Source organism: Rutidosis leptorrhynchoides, chromosome 3 (genome assembly GCF_046630445.1).
Source record: "Rutidosis leptorrhynchoides isolate AG116_Rl617_1_P2 chromosome 3, CSIRO_AGI_Rlap_v1, whole genome shotgun sequence".
Taxonomy (NCBI): domain Eukaryota; kingdom Viridiplantae; phylum Streptophyta; class Magnoliopsida; order Asterales; family Asteraceae; genus Rutidosis; species Rutidosis leptorrhynchoides.
The window spans coordinates 125,456,965-125,476,487 of NC_092335.1; positions in this window are offsets into that span (position 1 = coordinate 125,456,965).

Here is a 19,523-nt window from a genome sequence, read left to right on the forward strand (position 1 = left end):
GGAGCTGCACCAGTGGCTCGTGCTCCATATAGACTTGCACCGTCCGAGTTAAAAGAACTTCAGAGTCAGTTAAAAGAATTACTGGATCATGGATTCATACGACCAAGTACTTCACCGTGGGGAGCTCCGATTCTATTTGTTAAAAAGAAAGATGGATCTTTTAGGATGTGTATAGATTATCGTGAATTAAATAAGTTAACTATCAAGAATCGGTATCCACTACCGAGAATTGACGACTTATTTGATCAACTCCAAGGATCATGTGTGTACTCAAAAATTGACTTAAGGTCGGGCTATCATCAATTACGTGTCAAAGAAGAAGATATACCGAAAACTGCTTTTCGGACACGTTATGGTCATTACGAATTTTTGGTTATGCCGTTTGGATTGACGAATGCGCCAGCTGTATTCATGGACCTCATGAATCGAGTTTGTAGTCCGTATTTAGATAAGTTTGTTATCGTTTTCATTGATGATATTCTTATCTATTCCAAGAGTGAGCAAGAGCATGAAGAGCATTTAAGGTTGATATTAGAGTTGTTGAGAAAAGAACAACTATATGCTAAATTTTCTAAGTGTGCTTTTTGGTTGAAAGAAGTTCAATTTCTTGGCCATGTTGTTAGTAGCAAAGGAATTCAGGTTGATCCAGCAAAAACTGAAGCCATTGAAAAATGGGAGACTCCTAAGACACCAACGCAGATACGTCAATTTTTGGGTTTAGCCGGTTATTATAGAAGGTTTATTCAAGATTTTTCCCGAATAGCTAAGCCGTTGACAGCGTTAACGCAAAAAGGGAAGAAATATGAATGGACTTCTGAGCAGGAGAGTGCATTTCAATTACTAAAGAAGAAGTTAACTACGGCGCCTATTTTATCGTTACCAGAAGGGAACGATGATTTTGAAATATATTGTGACGCTTCGCGACAAGGTTTTGGTTGCGTTCTTATGCAACGAAAGAAAGTTATTGCATACGCATCCCGACAATTGAAGATTCACGAGCGGAATTATACGACGCATGATCTAGAACTGGGAGCAGTCGTGTTTGCATTGAAGATATGGAGACACTACTTGTATGGGGTTAAATGCACTGTGTTTACTGATCATAAAAGCCTTCAACATATTTTTGATCAGAAACAGCTGAACATGAGACATCGTAGGTGGGTCGAGTTAATAAACGACTATGATTGTGAAATTCGTTATCATCCCGGGAAGGCGAACGTGGTGGCCGATGCTTTAAGCAGAAAGGAACGAGAACCAATTCGAGTACGAGCGATGAACATAAAAATTCGCATGAATCTCAACTCACAAATCAAAGAAGTTCAACGAGAAGCACTTACTAAAGAAAATATAGGAAATGAAATAATGAAGAAGTATGAGAAGCAACTCGTTATGCGGGAAGATGGAATTCGATATTTTGCAAATCGTATTTGGGTACCGAAGTTGGGTGGATTAAGGAAGTTGATATTAAATGAGGCACATAAGACAAGATACTCGATACATCCTGGAGTTGGAAAGATGTACCAAGATCTTAAGACACATTATTGGTGGCCTAATTTAAAGACAGACGTTGCAACATATGTTGGGGAATGTTTAACTTGTTCCAAAGTCAAAGCTGAACACCAGAAACCATCAGGGTTACTTCAACAACCAGAAATCCCAGAATGGAAATGGGATGGTATTACCATGGATTTCATCACGAAGTTACCAAAGACTGCCTGGGGATACGACACCATTTGGGTGATTGTTGATCGTCTTACCAAATCTGCCCATTTCTTGCCTATAAAGGAAACGGATAGAATGGAGAAACTATTACGATTGTATATAAAGGAAATTGTTTCAAGGCATGGAATACCTATTTCCATTATATCCGATCGTGATAGTAGATTTACCTCAAAGTTCTGGCAATCACTGCAGGAGGCACTAGGAACTCGTTTAGATATGAGTACCGCATATCATCCGCAAACCGACGGGCAGAGTGAAAGAACGATTCAGACTCTTGAAGACATGCTCAGGGCATGTGTGATTGATTTTGGAAACGGATGGGATAAGTATCTACCGTTAGCAGAATTTTCGTATAATAATAGTTATCATGCAAGCATTAAAGTTGCACCATTCGAAGCATTGTATGGAAGGAAGTGTAGATCTCCTATCTGTTGGAATGAAGTAGGAGATCGACAATTAACTTGTCCCGAGATCATACACGAAACGACTGAGAAGATAGTACAAATCAAGGAGAGATTGAAAACAGCCCGAAGTCGCCAAAAGAGCTACGCCGATGTCCGAAGGAAACCATTAGAGTTTCAGATTGGGGACATGGTTATGCTAAAGGTGTCACCTTGGAAAGGTGTAATACGTTTCGGTAAAAGGGGTAAACTAAACCCAAGGTATGTAGGCCCGTTCAAGATCATCGAACGCATTGGACCGGTAGCTTATCGACTCGAGTTACCGCAACAACTCGCCGGAGTACATAATACCTTTCACGTCTCGAACCTTAAGAAGTGTCTTGCAAAGGAAGACCTCACCATTCCTCTTGAAGAAATCCATGTCGACGAGAAACTACAATTCATCGAAGAACCAATCGAAATCATGGATCGTGAAGTTAAACGGCTCAAGCAGAGCAACATACCGATCGTTAAGGTTCGTTGGAATGCTCGAAGGGGTCCCGAGTTTACTTGGGAACGAGAGGATCAAATGAAACAAAAATATCCACATTTGTTTCCCGAGAACTCAAAATAGGTACAATTTTAAAATTTCGGGACGAAATTTATTTAACGGGTAGGTACTGTAACGACCCGGATTTTTCCGATCGTTTTATACTTATGAGATTAATATTTACATAAATTAAACCTTACCAACATGATAAGCAATCTAAATTGTTGAGACTTATGTTTTTGAAAAGAGTTTTACACAACGTTTGACCGTCAAATTGACCGATGATATCACGAACTATATAACATACGATAATTATACGTTTGTGTATATATATGTATTTATATATATTTAACATGATCTAAGGATGTTTTAACATCTCATTGTGTACTAATAACAATGAGTTATAAGTATATTTTGAAACTACTAACTTAAGTTTTCAAAACGATAACTATACGTAACGTTCTTTGACATAAATACTTAAAACTTATAATGCTTATACATGTATCGTATAGATATGTATTTAATCACTTTTAAAGGGCTTACATACATAAAACAATATAAGTATATTTACAAAAGATAGCTATTTTTGAATCCTCGTTCCGTTTTCTCAAGATTTCTATACGTACATCTAGGGTATATGTACCCGTATCATACTCAGCTTCTATACGTATTTACTATTGGTATATACACATCAAATCAACATTCTAATCAACACCTAATCAGCCCTTGTTCATGCCCTCAAGGAGAGGTAATTAGAATTGGAAGCTAGCATAGATTTTTATACAAAATAACAAAATTAGGAATCTTTTCTTTCTTTATAAACTAAAAACGTTTTTATGAATGAACACCATTTCTTCACCCCATTTTCTCATACTTACACTCCCATTTCTCTTTCAAAATACTCTTAACTTCATACTTGATCATCTCCAAGCATTTTCCCCATCATTTAGCTTCAAAAACAACCCTTAATCATCATAAGAAAAACCATACAAGAACACTTCAATAATCCTTCCAAAAATACAAGTTTACTTCTAACCTTTCAATCCCACTCCACCACTCTTTTGATTCCAAGATTTTTCTCATCTTTTCCAGTAGCTTTGTCCAAGTAACTTGAGGTAGTAACCTTATTCATAACCTTATTTGATTCATATTTATATAGCTATCTTATTTTGTGTTGTAAAATTTTAACAACAAGAACATAGTTTGAATGATTTCAAACTTGTTTGCAAACTAAATAGATCCTTCTAACTTAACTTTTAAAACACTTCAAGACCTGTAATATATCATATGGATATGCTAACTTAACAAGATACAACTTGATTTTACAAAGAACACCTTAAAACTGAATCTACATCGTTGGAGTGCAACCGGGACTGTTTTGGGTTGGATAATTAAAAACCATCTTAAACTTTGAATTGGAAGTTTATGTTCTGGAAAAATAATATTTTTTATTAATATGTTAACACATAAAAATTTCATGGTTTAACTCAAAGTGTAAGTTTTTTTTAGAAAAATGATCATTAAATGTTGTTTTTATGATGGATAATGATCACTTTCATAAGTTTCACCAAAGTTTGACCTATAACCTGTGATTTCGAATACAAACTAAGGTATTTTCAGTTCATATTCTTAAAATTTGACTCGATCCAAGGAAGTGGCAAGTTGAACCAACAAAAACGGAGTTGTAATGAAGAAACTACGACTAAAACAAGATTGGGTATCCGAAGCTAGTTTAGCTACGAAAATATTTGGAGAAAAAGTAAATTAATCATATCTTTTCTAATTAATATGATATTTTATATATAATTACTTATGATTTGATTTTATATATTTCAGGACCACCCGTAAACAACACGAGAAGATTAATCATAAGACCTCATGATTGTACGCAACACGTCATTTGGCAACATGGTACTTTATGTACGCAACACGTCATTTGACAACATGGTACCATGGGTCGAGATTAATTCTGATCAATACGAATACGATGGGGTCTTTATTTATTTTATTTAAGCAACTAATTGTGGACCACTAACATCGGACTGCTAACTACGGACTAAGAAAATATTAAAAGTATTAAAAGTATATATATGTAACGATTACTTAAAAAGAAAATATGTTGATATATTATATATATGGTTAGGTTCGTGATATCTATCGGAGACCAAGTCGAGTTAAATACCTTCAAGGAAAATGTGAGTATATAGTCCCACTTTTAAATTCTAAATATTTCGGGATGAGAATACATGCATTTTATGATTTACGTTATGGACACAAGTGATTAAAATTATATATTCTACGTTGAGTTGTACCACTGGCATATCTCCCTGTAACTTGGTAACTACTATTTACATGCGGTATTGTAAACGCGAATCCTGTTGATAGATCTATCGGGCCTGACAACCCCAACCGGACTGGACGACCAGTATTCAACGGTTGCACAGTACTTCGTTTCGGTAATTACACTTGGTACGGTGTAGTAAGATTTCATAATAAAGGGAATATGCGACGTTGATTAAATGTTAAGTATGGTTATCAAGTGCTCAACAACTTAGAATATTTTTTTTATTAAAACGTTTATATATGAAATCTTGTGGTCTATATTTATAACGCTGCCGGCATTAAACCTATATCTCACCAACTTTATGTTGACGTTTTAAGCATGTTTATTCTCAGGTGATAACTAAAAGCTTCCGCTGCAACATGTTGAATTTAAGCAAGATCTTGAGTATGCATATTTGTGTCAAAAATAAAACTGCATATCGGAGGATTTGTAATGTAAAATATGTTGGAGGTCGTATTGTTATTATCACATGTAAAGTTTGTAAGTCTAAGATTATCGCTAAAAGATAATCATTATTAAGTTGTTTAAACCTTGTATTTGTAATAAAAGCTATGGTTTGTATTGTAAAAACGAATGCAGTTTTTGAAAAATGTCGCATATAGAGGTCAATACCTCGCGATGAAATCATATGTTATTGTATTCGTCCTTATGGTTAAGGTCGGGTTATGACAGCATGAAATATAGCACACAATAAATTTGATACAAGATGGTTGTGAAGATAATTCTAGCTAGTACACAAGTCGTTCAGCAAAGGCAATAAAGACACGTAATTCATACGTCCAGAAACAAGTCATGCATTCTGGTTTTACTAGGATTACTTCCCATCCTTGGTCTTGTGGAACATAACCGTTATGGCCGTTGATAAGACATCGTGTTGTAACGTCGTCAAAGGGACGAGGGTTACGTAATGTCCAACAGTCCCGTAACAATCTAAAAACCTCATTTCTTACCCCAATTACCGACTCCGTCACTTGTGGGAACGTTTTGTTTAATAGTTGTAGCCCGATGTTCTTGTTCTCACTTTGGTGAGAAGCGAACATTACTAATCCGTAAGCATAACATGCTTCTTTATGTTGCATGTTAGCCGCTTTTTCTAAATCACGAAGTCCAATATTCGGATATATTGAGTCAAAATAATTTCTTAACCCATTGCGTAAAATGGCATTTGGGTTCCCCGCAATATATGCGTCAAAGTAAACACATCGTAACTTATGGATTTCCCAATGTGATATCCCCCATCTTTCGAACGAAAGCCTTTTATAAACCAAGGCATTCTTGGAACGTTCTTCGAATGTCTTACAAACTGATCTCGCCTTAAATAGTGGTGCCAAAGAATTCTGACCGACTCTAGACAAGATTTCATCAATCATGTCTCCGGGTAGGTCTCTTAAAATATTGGGTTGTCTATCCATTTTGTGTTTTTATACTGTAAAATAGACAAGAGTTAGATTCATAAAAAAAAATACTTATTAATGCAAGCAATTTTTACATATATCATAAAGCATAAGCACACTATATTACATATATTACACCACACGAATACAACTATCTTATTCCGACTCGCTTGTTTCTTCTTCTTCGGTTTTGGTTCGTTTTGCCAAGTTTCTAGGGATATATGATGTTCCCCTAATACGAGCCATCGTTTTCCACATTGGTTTAGAAAAACCTGGTGGTTTAGAGGTTCTCGGGTCATTGTTACAACTTAAGGACTTCGGGGGTTGACGATACATATAAAGTTCATCGGGGTTGGAATTAGATTTCTCTATTTTTATGCCCTTTCCCTTATTATTTTCTTTTGCCTTTTTAAATTCAGTTGGGATAATTTCTATAACATCATCGGAATTCTCGTCGGAATCCGATTCATCGGAGAATTGGTAATCCTCCCAATATTTTGCTTCCTTGGCGGAAACACCATTGACCATAATTAACCTTGGTCGGTTGGTTGAGGATTTTCTTTTACTTAACCGTTTTATTATTTCCCCCACCGGTTCTATTTCTTCATCCGGTTCCGATTCTTCTTCCGGTTCCGACTCTTCTTCCGGTTCCGACTCTTCTTCCGGTTCCTCTTCGGGAACTTGTGAATCAGTCCACGAATCATTCCAATTTACATTTGACTCTTCATTATTATTAGGTGAGTCAATGGGACTTGTTTTAGAGGTAGACATCTATCACATAATATCAAACGCGTTAAGAGATTAATATATCACATAATATTCACATGTTAAAAATATATAGTTTCCAACAAAATTTGTTAAGCAATCATTTTTCAAGTAAACACGGTCGAAGTCCAGACTCACTAATGCATCCTAACAAACTCGATAAGACACACTAACGCAAAATTCTGGTTCTCTAAGACCAACGCTCGGATACCAACTGAAATGTCCCGTTCTTATTGATTAAAAACGATCCATATTAATTGATTTCGTTGCGAGGTTTTGACCTCTATATGAGACGTTTTTCAAAGACTGCATTCATTTTAAAACAAACCATAACCTTTATTTCATAAATAAAGGTTTAAAAAGCTTTATGTAGATTATCAAATAATGATAATCTAAAATATCCTGTTTACACACGACCATTACATAATGGTTTACAATACAAATATGTTACATCGAAATCAGTTTCTTGAATGCAGTTTTTACACAATATCATACAAACATGGACTCCAAATCTTGTCCTTATTTTAGTATGCAACAGCGGAAGCTCTTAGTATTCACCTGAGAATAAACATGCTTTAAACGTCAACAAAAATGTTAGTGAGTTATAGGTTTAACCTGTATATATCAAATCGTAACAATAGACCACAAGATTTCATATTTCAATACACATCCCATACATAGAGATAAAAATCATTCATATGGTGAACACCTGGTAACCGACAATAACAAGATGCATTTTTAAGAATATCCCCATCATTCCGGGACACCCTTCGGATATGATATAAATTTCGAAGTACTAAAGCATCCGGTACTTTGGATGGGGTTTGTTAGGCCCAATAGATCTATCTTTAGGATTCGCGTCAATTAGGGTGTCTGTTCCCTAATTCTTAGATTACCAGACTTAATAAAAAGGGGCATATTCGATTTCGATAATTCAACCATAGAATGTAGTTTCACGTACTTGTGTCTATTTTGTAAATCATTTATAAAACCTGCATGTATTCTCATCCCAAAAATATTAGATTTTAAAAGTGGGACTATAACTCACTTTCACAGATTTTTACTTAGTCGGGAAGTAAGACTTGGCCACTGGTTGATTCACGAACCTATAACAATATATACATATATATCAAAGTATGTTCAAAATATATTTACAACACTTTTAATATATTTTGATGTTTTAAGTTTATTAAGTCAGCTGTCCTCGTTAGTAACCTACAACTAGTTGTCCACAGTTAGATGTACAGAAATAAATCAATAAATATTATCTTGAATCAATCCACGACCCAGTGTATACGTATCTCAGTATTGATCACAACTCAAACTATATATATTTTGGAATCAACCTCAACCCTGTATAGCTAACTCCAACATTCACATATAGAGTGTCTATGGTTGTTCCGAAATATATATAGATGTGTCGACATGATAGGTCGAAACATTGTATACGTGTCTATGGTATCTCAAGATTACATAATATACAATACAAGTTGATTAAGTTATGATTGGAATAGATTTGTTACCAATTTTCACGTAGCTAAAATGAGAAAAATTATCCAATCTTGTTTTACCCATAACTTCTTCATTTTAAATCCGTTTTGAGTGAATCAAATTGCTATGGTTTCATATTGAACTCTATTTTATGAATCTAAACAGAAAAAGTATAGGTTTATAGTCGGAAAAATAAGTTACAAGTCGTTTTTGTAAAGGTAGTCATTTCAGTCGAAAGAACGACGTCTAGATGACCATTTTAGAAAACATACTTCCACTTTGAGTTTAACCATAATTTTTGGATATATTTTCATGTTCATAAAAAAATCATTTTCTCAGAATAACAACTTTTAAATCAAAGTTTATCATAGTTTTTAATTAACTAACCCAAAACAGCCCCCGGTTGTAACTACGACGGCGTAAATCCGGTTTTATGGTGTTTATCATGTTTCCGGGTTTTAAATCATTAAGTTAGCATATCATATAGATATATATCATGTGTATAGTTGATTTTAAAAGTGTAGTTAGAAGGATTAACTTTATTTGCGAACAAGTTTAGAATTAACTAAACTATGTTCTAGTGATTACTAGTTTACCACTTCGAATATGATAGCTTTTTATGTATGAATCGAATGATGTTATGAACATCATTACTACCTTAAGTTCCTTGGATAAACCTACTGGAAAAGAGAAAAATGGATCTAGCTTCAACGGATCCTTGGATGGCTCGAAGTTCTTGAAGCAGAATCATGACACGAAAACAAGTTCAAGTAAGATCATCACTTGAAATAAGATTGTTATAGTTATAGAAATTGAACCAAAGTTTGAATATGATTATTACCTTGTATTAGAATGATAACCTACTGTAAGAAACAAAGATTTCTTGAGGTTGGATGATCACCTTACAAGATTGGAAGTGAGCTAGCAAACTTGAAAGTATTCTTGATTTTATGTAACTAGAACTTGTAGAATTTATGAAGAACACTTAGAACTTGAAGATAGAACTTGAGAGAGATCAATTAGATGAATAAAATTGAAGAATGAAAGTGTTTGTAGGTGTTTTTGATCGTTGGTGTATGGATTAGATATAAAGGATATGTAATTTTGTTTTCATGTAAATAAGTCATGAATGATTACTCATATTTTTGTAATTTTATGAGATATTTCATGCTAGTTGCCAAATGATGGTTCCCACATGTGTTAGGTGACTCAAATCGGCTGATAAGAGCTGATCATTGGAGTGTATATACCAATAGTACATACATCTAAAAGCTGTGTATTGTACGAGTACGAATACGGGTGCATACGAGTAGAATTGTTGATGAAACTGAACGAGGATGTAATTGTAAGCATTTTTGTTAAGTAGAAGTATTTTGATAAGTGTATTGAAGTCTTTCAAAAGTGTATAAATACATATTAAAACACTACATGTATATACATTTTAACTGAGTCGTTAAGTCATCGTTAGTCGTTACATGTAAGTGTTGTTTTGAAACCTTTAGGTTAACGATCTTGTTAAATGTTGTTAACCCAATGTTTATAATATCAAATGAGATTTTAAATTATTATATTATCATGATATTATCATGTATGAATATCTCTTAATATGATATATATACATTAAATGTCTTTACAACGATAATCGTTACATATATGTCTCGTTTAAAAATCATTAAGTTAGTAGTCTTGTTTTTACATATGTAGTTCATTGTTAATATACTTAATGATATGTTTACTTATCATAGTATCATGTTAACTATATATATATATCCATATATATGTCATCATATAGTTTTTACAAGTTTTAACGTTAGTGAATCACCGGTCAACTTAGGTGGTCAATTGTCTATATGAAACATATTTCAATTAATCAAGTCTTAACAAGTTTGATTGCTTAACATGTTGGAAACATTTAATCATGTAAATATCAATCTCAATTAATATATATAAACATGGAAAAGTTCGGGTCACTACAGGTTATGTCTATTATATTTTGTACACGAGATATGTGTACAGTTATTTAAAAATCGCGAGGCAACCTACGGGGGAGAAAAGGATACGAACCTACTCTGCTAAGCATTATGAAAAATGGTTTCGTACACAAGATAGATGTACTGTATTTGAATCTTGTGGTCTATCAAAATGATGCATTTTATTGTTTACGATAAACTTATGAACTCACCAACCTTTTGGTTGACACTTTAAAGCATGTTTATTCTCAGGTACGAAAGAAATCTTCCGCTGTACATTTTCTCATTTTAGATATATTACTTGGAGTCATTTATGGCATATTTCAAAAGACGTTGCATTCGAGTCGTTGAGTTCATCAAGATTATTATTAAGTCAACTATAGTCGGATATATTATGAAATGGTATGCATGCCGTCAACCTTCGATGTAAAGAAAGTTTGTCTTTTAAAAACGAATGAAATGTTTGTAAAATGTATCATATAGAGGTTAAATACCTCGCGATGTAACCAAATGTAATGTATTCGTCCAGATGGATTAGGACGGGTCGTTATAAAGCATAGCAAGCAATCATCATCAAAGCATCAAATATACAGCGGAAGCAATATTTAAGTACCTGAGAATAAACATACTCTAAAAAGTCAACACGAGGTTGAATGAGTACATAGGTTTGTCATAAATAATGATTTCAGTAATAGATCATAATATTTAATAAAAGACGATATATCATGTATATCAAAAGTATGCCATGAGCATATAATATCAAAACTAAATGATTTTACCCCGAGACAATACATATGTAATTGTCGAGATCATTATTATACCACCAATTGACCTGAGGTCAACAGTGCGGGACGTTACTCCCAATAGCGCTATTTATAATAATTCTGTTTGCCTCTTCATTATCTAGCAATTAATGATATTACAAAGCAGGGTTTTGCATGTTTCAAATGAACACAATAAAAGTACTCATGTTGGTCGCATAATAGTTTATACTTGTGTCTATCAGTTATAAAAAATAGTACATGTATTCTCAGCCCAAAAATATAGATAAAAAGGGAGCAAATGAAATTCACGATACAATACGATAGTTTGTAGTAAATATGCATAGGATGGCACTGAACAAGTACAGAGTTGATCACGGATTCACGAACCTATATCAAGTATATATATATATTAACACATATACTCGTAATAGAATAAGATTATATATATATATATATATATATAAATTTATTAGTTTTTTTATTTTTATATTAATAATTTATATGTTTCATTATCTATTTTTATTATATATATTTTTAAATAAATGAAAATATTACTTTGGTTATGTTATATGTATTACATATATTTTTATATATGTATAATTTGTTTGTTTAAAATAGTAATTATAATAATACTAAATAATATTAGTAATGCTAAAAATGATAGTAATGATAATATTAATATCAATAATAATGATAATAATATTAATGATTCTATTAATGATAATAATAATAATGATAGTTTTAAAAAAATAAAGGTAATCTTATTAAAAGTGATAATTTTAATACAATGATAATTTTAATACCTTTAATAATAAGAATGATAATAATGATAGTAATAATAATAATTTCAATAAAGATGATAACTTTGATAATAACGATAAGATAAAATGATCGTTTTCATAAAAATAATATGTTTAATAATAATGGTAATGTTAATAAAAATGATGGTTTTATTAGAAATTCTAATAATACTAATGATATTATTAATAATAATACTACTTATTAATAATACTAGTAATAATAATAAGATTAGTAACAACAATAATAATAGTAATTATAATTGTAATTTTAATTATGTTAATAATAATATATGGTAACTTTTATTAGTAATAATAATAACTAGAAAAACATTTGACCGCGCGTTGCAGCGGTTTTGTTTGGTTGCGTTCGGGTATGCATTGTTTAATACCTTATTTGAAAACTAATGTTGACCGAGAAGTGAGTAAAAAAATTGCGAAAAATGGGAGAGGAAAATTCGAACTGGAATCTTTTCCCTTACAAACTCAAGAGCTTATCACTTGCTCTAGCCATCCACTTGATATAATTAGTTAAGTTTGTTTATTATATATGTATAAAATATAGTATATAAAACGCTCCGTTTTGAATATAATTAGTTTCATATTGTTCGTAAAATTATTTCGAGTTTAAAGGTGATGACGGATAAACCTAACTCGCATCAAATAAAAATATAAATCCCGTCAAAAAATTGAGTGATTTTGTTTAATAATAATTATATTAAATTGAAAAGTTATATATTAACCCTCGAAGTTTCTAAACATTTTCAACATTTACTCCTAAATAATCACATGTTGTACCCTTGAACTATTTGACATTTTACTCAAACTTTCCTTGGCCAAAACACAAACTCTATAAAATGAAACGACCAAACTCTTTGTAGCTATTAGTAGATATGTTAATAGTAATAACTAATAATAATAATAATAATAATAATAATAATAATAATAATAATAATAATAATAATCATAATAATAATAATAATAATAATAATAATAATAATAATAATAATAATAATAATAATAATAATAATAATAATAATAATAATAACAACAACAACAACAACAACAACAAAAAATAGAAAACTACCTCAAAAAGGCTCCATTAAAAATAATGCCATGGCCGGGACTCGAACCCGTGACCTCTCGCTCACCCGCAAACACTCATAACCATGGCTCCAAATCTATTTTTTTGATTAGAACTATAATCAATTAAATATAACCCGTATTAATCTATTATCCTTTTTCTTCTTCTTCATCCCAATTTCAATCGGCCAGAGGACATCAACAACTATTATAACGAATTCATGGTTTCGTTTAAAACTTGTAAACAATATAAAACTTGAAAGGAAAGTTTTTAAATAACAAAAAATTAAACAAAAAAAATTGGAAATGCATAGCTGCTGCTGTTCGCAAGTTTTTAAAAAAAAAATTCGTTTTTCGATTTTAAGCTTGTTTTAGGACTTGCTTTCTTCATGAAATAGTTTTCAAATCATATATATATAAACTATTAGAATCATCAATTGAACTTAAAACACAAAAACAAGCTCGAATTTAATGATGAATGATTCAGTTGACTTTTGAAATATAAAGTTTGACTCCAAAATTTGAATTCGATAGGACAAATTGGGATTTGAAACTTTACAGATAGTTTGAGTATGAGATCTCAAACAACTCTGCATTGATGGATTTTGAAATTGGATTCGGTTTCGAATTATGGCCAAAAAGTTCAAGAACAGAGTTTTCGAGCCTTTTTTTAAGGTTTTCTGTTTTGATTTTCAATTAGTAATCTATGACCAGTATTTAAATGATAAAGATGATGTTAATCAATTGTGTAAAGTAGTAATTTGTTTAATGATAATGGTTGATGAAGAGGATCTCGATCAGAAAGCAGGAATAAAGCAGAAAAATAAAAAATACTGAATACCTAATTTTTTTTATAAAAGTATATATAAAAAAATAAGAAAATCAGATAATAAAAAATAAGAGTTAGCGTAATATAACGACACTCGATAAACGTGGTTATATTACGGTAAGTCATACCAAAGTTCTAATGACTCGTGATGGTGATTGGACTCGATCAACCTAATCACCACCATGTGCCATGTACATGACTTCATTTTTCTTGTTTGAACATCCGAAAACTCCGAGAATACTGATCACAGCCATACCCGGGACACATATTCGATTATTGTCGAACAATATTTATGCTTCCAAATGAATGGCAAATTCTTTCAACATCAGACGTATGTTACACGTGTATACTATCTCGTTATCGCACAGTTCTATCGACGAACTACAACATGCTTAATATGCTCACATCGAGGCGGAAACTTCTCTCGCTTTACACTCGTACTTCCGTATAAGGAAATCTTCTATCTAAATTCTCAATGGAGAGAGAGACTCTTCACATTATACTAGTATTCTCCACGAGGGGGAATATTCCTAACAAACGTTTTCGAAAACCGATAAATCTTTCGCGGCGCGAATTTCTTGAGAAACTTGTTCTAACTAACGTTTTCAAGTCCTAACGAACTTTTTCAATATACCTTAAAGAGATGTACCTCGTTTCGAATCGAGATCCTCGTTTCACTTATAGATTTTGAAGTTCCTTACAAAAAGTCTCGGGACCACGTTTAAACATGAGTACAACACATCAACCACATCCCGAAGGACCAAACAAACATACGATTCAAACCTTGGAAACCATAATACAAGTTCGTGTTATCGACTTCAAATTTACTTGAGAAAAAGTACTTGCCTTTAGTCAAATTCTCTTACTACAAAATTTTCTTTCGTGTATTAACGCCGCACCTTTTCGAAACTTTATATGTCCGCAATTATCATTTTGCAAATTATTGAACCGAAGTAGGTGACAAGAAAACCACCGGACCCGAACTCATTCATGAAACAACCGAAAAATTATTCAAATTCAAGAGAGGCCCAAGACGACCCGTAGTCGCCAAAAGAGCCATGCAAATGTTAGACGTAAACCTCTCGAATTCTAAGTGGGAAACCGCGTAACGTTAAAAGTCGCACCTTGAGGAGGTGTAATCCGTTTCAAGAAACGTAGAAAGCTAAATCCGCGATATTTTGATCCTTTTAAAATCTTGGGGCGTTTTGGACCCGTTGCTAGCCGTTTAGATTCTTTGACTCGTTTGAGTCTCCGTTCATCCTGCAATCCACGTATCAAACTTAAAGAAGTGTCTTACCGAGCAAGAACTTGTTATTTCTTTTGATGAACTTACTGTCGATGACAAACTCTACTTCATAGGAGAACCGATTGAAATTATGGATCGTGAAACCAAACTTTAAAACAACGTAAAATCCCGAATGTCAAGGTTCGTTGAAATGCTCAAGGAAGTACCTTCACTTATCCGTAGAATTGACAACGCAAGACCTCAAGGAAGAATCAAAAACTACTACTTCCAACTAAATTTCGGGATGAAATTTCTTTTAAGGTGTAGGTAATGTAACATCCCGCATTTTTCCGTTAAATTTATTTTAACACCGTCTTTTTTTTAGATAATATCTTCCGTTATCTAAATTCGTACCTTTCATTGACTAACGTTCATAATATTTCCGTTATTTAATTATAACATCACTCGTTTACTCGAGCATTTTTAAAATATTCGTTTGGTTAATTCACGCACTCGCTTTTAAACTCGAGGGACTATTGGCGTCAAGTGGGCAAACTAGTTGACTAGGTCAACTAGTCAACCCACCACTACCACCGCTCATTCTTCCCTCATCTCTTTCTCTCTTTTCTCTCTTCCATTTTTGATCTCAAACACCCAAATCATTCATTCATCATCTAAATTCGATCTAGGAGGCTTACAACAAAAAAAATTACATATTTGGAATCCTCTCTTCATCCTCTACAATTTGATACCAATTTCATCTCGTTTGGGTAACGTTTCTAAAACACTAGATTTCTCTAAATTCATTTTATATACTTGAAATGATGTTAGTTAGTGTCTATGGCTCGTGTATAACATGAATATATGTTTTGTTTGCTCGATTTGTTGTTTTGAGTAACTAGTTTAAACATTTGAAATGGGTTTGCTTAACCTTGCATTTTGGAAGATTAAATGTTGTTTAAATGCTAAAGTCCATGTTTTAATTGTGTTACTAGTATCACTAGCTTCGTTTTGATGCGTAGGTTGATTAAGAAAACTTCAAGAACATGATTATTGATTTTTATGAATTTTGGTTAGGGTTTAATAGACTTAAAACGAACTTTTGACTTTTGAATGCCATGAAATGTTATTAGTAAGTGTTTAGTTGTAATGTATGTTTCATTACCTTCAAAACAGCACATCATGTGTGTGAATTGTGTTCCCGAATCTTAAAATGCATTTTTGTGAACTTGAAACTTTGAAAATAAACCTTTAATGATCACTTGACGAGATTTCGGTTATTGTAATTGATGTTTTTGCTTGATGAAAAGTGGTTAGTTGTATTCCTTGTCAAAAGAGCTTTCCAACGATATAAGATACGTGTTTTAAGTGTTTACGGTTCGTTAATTGTGTTTAAATGAAGTTTGGTTGAGACTTGAACAATTGAAACAGCCCAGGTACCAGGCCACGCCTAATGTCGCGGCGCGGCCCTCCTCTGTCGCGGCGCAGAAATGGCCGTGTTTGGATTATGATCAAACTTACACTTTTGCAAAAAATGTTTGCTATGCTACGCACCTCCGATTCACATGTAACTTGTTCTAACATGCTTATATATGAATAAAAACCCCAGAAAAATAGTTCGAGACCCGACCCGAACGTGTTGACTTTTTCGTTGACTTTGACCAAAGTTTGACTTTTAGTCAAACTTAACCAAACACTTATGCAATCGTTCTAATATTATTTTATACTTGATTCTTGCATGAAACTTGACAACGTGATTCACATGCTATATAATCGAGTCGTAACTAGCCATAGGACTAATTGAACACATTTCGCCCCACCGTGTGTCGTAACCGGTTAATTGATACAACTTACTTGTTTAGGTCAAGGCTAAGCAACTTTCATGCACACGTTTACTTTGTGAAGTACATTTATACTCGTGCACTCGAGGTGAGATCATAGTCCCACCTTTTCAACAACTTTTATACTTTTAAATCGTAGGCTGGGAAACATATACTTTGTTACATCTTGTACTACTTACTTTTATGTTTTGAACACAAGTTCGATGAAACAAACATTCTACAGCGAGTTTAGAACAAAATTCTCAATTCGATTATCCTTAGTTACACTTGTCGGGTGTAGGCGAGAACTTATGTTGTATGGATCCATATGGGTTTGACAAACCCTCATTCAAACGGTTCGCTACCGTTTACGAATGAAATATATTTTCGAGAAACAGTGTATGTTCTAACACTATTGTGATGGGGTTCTATGGGAGGAAATGTTAAGCATTGATAATTGGGTGCTCGCGAACAAACTTTTGGAATGTAACTTTTGGATAATCAATTTTATGGAAATACTAAATCTTGTGATTCAAAAATAACGTTTATTACCACATCTATGATTTCACCAACATTTTTCGTTGACAGTTTTCTATATGTTTCTCAGGTTCATACTTGGCTACTTGATACATGCTTCCGCACACTTTGATTACTTGCTTGGAGTCAAGCATACATGCATACACTCTGATTTCTTGCTTGGGGTCAAGCATACATACATACATACGCTAGTGATAGCACCCTTAGATTCAAACTTTTGTCTACATACTTATGCTATTTATAGCAACTGTGATTTTCAACTAATTATGTCGCAAGTTATTTCATTTATACATTACTACTTTTGTAAACTTAAACTTGTTGTCGATCCGTTTGGTAAACTAAACTTTGCAAGTCATGCACGTTTCAAATGAATGCGACATAATTTTGTTCAAACGCGTCTCATATAGGGACTATGACCACGCAACGGGACTTAAGTTAACGGCGCCGTCAATGACGATTTTGTCGGGTCATTACATCGTCAGCCCGACTCCCGTTCCTACCATCACTAAGATCCAAAACCTGCAAGGGATGAGGTGAGGGGTTAGCACAAGGCTAAGTGAATGGAACTATCAAGAGGTCTAGCATACAGTACCAACTTTTACCACTACAACAACAACTATATTCAACCATATACAACAAACAACAACTGGCAACTACGCTCCAACTAGAGGAACGGCAGCTTGTACGGGCACACGACCACTAGCTGATCAGGCTAGAGTCTACCGATAGTCCTTACTACTGAATCCCCAGTATAGTCATCCACACGCAGGTGATGCGTCGTTCAGCACTACACTCAACAAACAGTAGCCAACTAGACCCAACCACAACTAGGTTGACCTCTCTGAACTGAACCTAACAGATCAAGGTTCCAACAACAACTTGTGCACATGACACTAGTCAACTACTACTACTAGCAACTAACACTACTAAGAGCATGGCAACCCTAACTTTGATCAAATGTACAACATAACTACTAAACATGGCAACTAACAACAATATAAACATAGTAGCGCAACTTGCTACTCTATACTACACCAAGTGATAATCTCACTCACCGATTACCAGCAACTACTCAGATACTCACTACTAAGCCTCGTTCTTGTCTTTCTCACCTAAAAACAACATAAACATAGTTAGTTTCTGTCCGTTAATTCATGGTAATATCTCAGGTTACTCGTCTTATGTCCAATCATAACACAGTCCCAACGTTCAATTCACAGTCCACGAATAGCACAGCCCATCTAATTTTTCCTTCTGCTTCTCAGAAAATCTGTATGACTCACCATAATACACTTCTGTTGGCCAGACACAAGTATATTATCCTGAATTACACCTTCATTCTGAGTTGCTCGAAATGGAAAAATACTACTTGTTCCATCCACTAGCATAAATTTAACGAGTCTCCTCAAACGCTTTGGCAATAAATAAGCTACTTAATAATTAATCAATCACACCATCTGTCCAATCATAGTTATTTAAACATTGTCCATCAAATGTTCAAATATAATCTACCAACATTACCACACATCCAACAAGCATCGGAAAATATCTGGTCAATAAAGTCCACTACCGACATATCACTCATACTCATGTCACAAACTAACAACTTCCTGTCATCCAAAAGTCCACTGCATAAAGATACCCTACACATCTCTATCTAAGTCACTGTTTTCAATCCCAAAAATTAACCTAAGGGTCACCCTTACCCCCACAAAGCACACAAGGGTCGCAACCAAAACATACATCAACATAACCCAACAAAGTAAATCTTACACTACAATTAAGATCTACCAATCTAAAACACACATATATGCACAATCATATACATATGTACAACTAAACAGTACGAGGA